The sequence below is a fragment of the Apostichopus japonicus genome, chromosome 18 (assembly GCF_037975245.1).
Source record: "Apostichopus japonicus isolate 1M-3 chromosome 18, ASM3797524v1, whole genome shotgun sequence".
In the NCBI taxonomy this organism is placed as follows: domain Eukaryota; kingdom Metazoa; phylum Echinodermata; class Holothuroidea; order Aspidochirotida; family Stichopodidae; genus Apostichopus; species Apostichopus japonicus.
The window spans coordinates 4992501-4997262 of NC_092578.1; positions in this window are offsets into that span (position 1 = coordinate 4992501).

A 4762-nucleotide genomic window follows, 5' to 3' on the forward strand; every position below is an offset into this window, starting at 1 on the left:
TTGTGATGAACTGCAATTGTGTTTTATGGGAATGCAGTGAAAGACAAAAATGAAAATGTGAGCCATATTTTCTATGGACGACACACACACACGCAAAACAAAGGCAAGATTAATATTTATTTTCTTCCATTTTTGGATGACATCAGATGGTCAAAACTGACGAACTTTGAGATAACATTTTGCAAGCATCTGACAAGAACCTATAATCATTATTATTGATTAAGCCGATTCTGCTATAAGTTTATTTATCTATCAGTCAGTGTATTAGTACAGAAGGTGCCGGTGATCATTATATCCAGCGGATCAGAACAGAGGGATGAAACAAACAGTTCTACATGTAACTGTAAGTAGAATTTTACTTTCTTAATTGATCTGAGTTAAGTTATGTGACCATATGTGACCATCTTAGATCGGTACCATTATATAGGTTTTATGCAAAACGAACTCACAAAAACGTATATATATTTATATCTATATATCTATATTTATATATATGTATCTATAAATATATATATGTATATATATATATTTATATATATAATATATATATAAATATAGATATATATATAGATATAAATATATATACGTTTTTGTGAGTTCGTTTTGCATAAAGCCTATATAATGGTACCGATCTAATATGGTATATATATATATATATATATATATATATATATATATATATAGATAGATATATATCTATCCCGATTTTAAAACAATATAACCAGACCCGAAGTACGAGTACAACAGCATGAGTATAGAGTACCATTAGTCAAGGTTATCCCTTGTGAGTATACACATGCGAGTACAAAGTTCTAAGCGCTAGTAAGAAAACATAATCTTAGACTAAATATGCCCGAGTACATTTAAACTGACTATTATACCGTTAAGTTACATTTTATTAACATGAATCTATACAACATCAGACATTTCCCAGCTGAACACCCCCCCCCCCAAAAAAAAACGAGAATTTGGAATGCGAGTTAAAAACTGTATTGAGTACAGTAACGGAGTACAAGTAGAACTCCTTTTGGTAGGAGTACACGTACGAGAACAAACTTCAGTCACACGAGTACGTTGTTTGGAAATAGGTATATATGTATACATAATATAATACGTACACGAGTGTACAAGCAAGTATGGTAGAATGCGAATGGACATACAGACTCACTCTTCACTTCTGCCACGAACTTACATTATTGTAACAATACGGGTGCAAAGTTAGGTAAACATCAGAGGGTGGGGGGGGGGCGGATCCGGGATTTCTTTAAGGAGGGTTATGATCCTAGGTTCGTTGAAGCCGATTTCCATATAGGGGGGTCTTTAATCTTCCCTACCCTCTGCCCAGAAAAAAAAATGAAATTTTGTCAAATTGTGCATTCTGAGGCAAGCATTTATAGAGTATAAATTAGGTCTATAATTAACTCTAATTAAGGCTGTGCTGATAACTACCTTAAGGGGGGAGGTGGGGGAACACCCACTTACCCATATGGATCCGCGCTTAATACTAACGCTTTGAGTTACTTCATTATATATACCAAATTGGTGCATTCAGTTAAAACATCTGAGCTTCACGGTCATCAGTATATATTGACCCCAATTTTAGAGGCCTAAAAATTGCTACAAATGTTCTTTCTTGTAAGTTCTGATTCTTTTACTTTTTCACGGACATTCAGGAAGTGTTAAAATGGACAACTAAATGTCACAGTTGGGATAATTAAGTTGAGAAAGGCAGTCAAAAATGTCCGTTTCCAAGTTTCATCAGTGGTGACCGTAATCTGAACTTCTAGCATATTTTGGGGGCAATATTGTGACGTCATTTGATGGCGGCAATACTCGGTAACTGTAATTGGAATTTTCGCCCAGAATTGTATACAAATATTCGGCTAGGCCAAGGTACATCTGCTAGTATATGTGCAAGCCGTTGTAGGAGGCTAAAAGAGTGTGTTCGGTATCTCTTTGAAAATTGTACAAAAGACTTTCTCCTTAGCATCTGTTGTGTCACATGTTCAAAACGTTTCTCGGCCTATTGAATAACCCACCATCCTGTGTACACATAGTATACATGTAGGCTACTTTACCGACAGCTGTTATAGTATATCTGAACCCATTGCAGCATACATATGTTTATTCAACGGTTTGGTTATATTTTAAAAAAAAACACCGTCGGGAGTTGAATCACATATATTGAGTCCCAGACATGTCATATTTTCCTTTATAGAAATATCTAGGACACAAATCGTGATTTAATATTATTATACATCAATTTTCGGAGATGTTTACATAAAAAATACTTCTTTCCACCCCAAAAATGTTTTTATTGTTCCGCTCTTCCTATTCAAAGTATAATGTAAGAGAAACTTTCTATCAAATTCATCTTTTCAAGTTGATTATTCTCTATGACGTACATGACCACAGCTGCAAAAATTGTCGTTGTCAAGTGAAATTCAGTAGATATGAAACAACTGTGTATATTTCATTTTTTCCACTCATTTTGGAGATATTTTCTTTGAATGGGGGGGGGGGGGGCGAGGGAGGGAGGGAGGAGTGATCTGAATTCTCTTGATGCTGTCCTTCTACTTTCATCAAGGTCAACTTAAGTACCAATTACCAATCTTCTAGTGTGAAAAGCACATCATTTCTTTGATTTGGCGAAAGTCTGCCACTGGGAAAACTAACAGCATCTATCCAGGTGTTTTTTTTTTGTGTTCAGTCATACTCATGTAAATATGTTATATCTTCTCATATTTCATTTTGTTCAGTGACACCCTGATTCTGTATAGGTCATGTGACAAAGACTAATAAACTCTCAGTCTGTTGTGAAATATACCCACGGATACTATAGTAAACGATGTCAATTAGTCTTAAAAAAACAAGAAGAAGAAAATGTAGTTTTTGACTGATGAAAGAAGAACAAATTCTAAAAGCATCGTGATGAAATTTACAAGCAGTTCCTATACATATATCGTTATCGATATAACTTTTGATAATTGAAATTATCACAGATTGTGTATCATCAGTGAACTTGAAGCAAACAGGTGTGACATCATAGTGTACACTGACAAGGATATGTTTTATTTCTTTATATATATTTATATATTTTTGGTCTCTTTTTGTTTTTGACCTCCGATTTGATTATGGTTACAACTTTCCCTATAAGGGGATGTCAAGTTAACAATATCCCAATGAGTTTTGAAGTTGGATATTGGATGTAAATTTTATGAATTTTTGTCCGTCGTACATAAATACTTTTATGTCGTCACACCTGTTTGCTTCAAGTTCGCTCCTGAATCAAAATGTGTCAATTTTAATTGACGTTTCCCGAAAACAGTACATAGCCTATGTATTTTATTGCAAAATTTCACCGTTCTGTCAGTCAAAAATAAGTTTCCCCCTGTTCTATCCTGCGAAAGTGTTGTATGAGGATTTTACTACAGCTCACTCTCCCCACATTCCATTCATAGAGACCATGGACTCAAGGAAGATTTTACCATGACATTAAGGTGCCTATATGGAAGGCAAGAAGTTTTCACTTGAAAATCTACTCATACTAGTTACCCATAAGTTCAGATACAATATAAATTGCTTACATATTTCGTCCGAAAACAAGATCAGAAGTGGGACGGGAGGGTTGGGAAGATGTATTTGCCCTCTCCTTACACCTAACTCCCCTGACCTCGTATTGACCTTTCCGCCTATATTAAACGTTTGCCAGTTTATGCAATTTATCATTTAAAGTTAGACCATAACTTCGAAGAAAATATTGACTCCCTACTAGTAGATTTGTCGTGTGTATTTTCTCATTCTAAAGATTGCAATCGCCAGACTAAGGCAGCAGTATAATTTTGAATACCACATGAACATAATTTTGCAGGAAATCAATGATGGTTTTCATTCAACTTTAACAAGTTTCAGCCTATACCCCCCCCCCCACCCCCCAACACCTTTTCTATCATTACATGCCAAAGAAACGCAAACATTTTCAATTTTTTTTCCTTCAAATTTTCGAATTAGAAATTAGTTAAGCTAATGTGCTTATTTGTTTAATTTGATTCTATTATCAAATTTAAATTGAATACTGTCCACATTAAAGACGGCAAGCTGCTTTAAAATGAAAACATTTATAGTTTTGTTCAAACAAACAAACGCAAGCGACGAACTCCGAACAAAATGTTAGACTTTAGGTGATTCAACTCTCCGATGTACATCTTCATGTGGGCAAGAGTTACCTTTTTTCCCGACTAAGTATGCAAAACATGGCCTACTTGATAATATCTGTCTTAAGCATTTATTGCCTTATATAGTATACAAGCCAGATACGTCCTCTATTCTCTGTAGACTATTTTGTATTATTCAACAATGTTGAATCTGGGATTAGTTTGGATCGCATGGTATCCTTAGATCATAGCTAAGATATCCCTGGTTACTCTGGTTTCAAACTGTCCATATAAACATGTCGGTCGATGCTTGTTGATGTTTTCTTTTCTTTTTGATTGAAATAGATGAAGTAATTGTGTCTTTAAGAACAACCTATTTCCTGGACAAGGTGCAGAGTCCAGCCCCCACCCACTCCCCAACTGAAACAAAGAATATTACAAAAAATTACTAGTGTGCAGTAGACATAAATATTATATAACATGTATATGCGGTACAACCTAAACAGTCGGGTGGCTTCCAATTCAACATTTTAACTCAAATTTGGAATCTTTTCAAGTTAGAAAGTCATTTCGGATGGGAAAACCGTAGATTGCTCTTGGATGAAAAA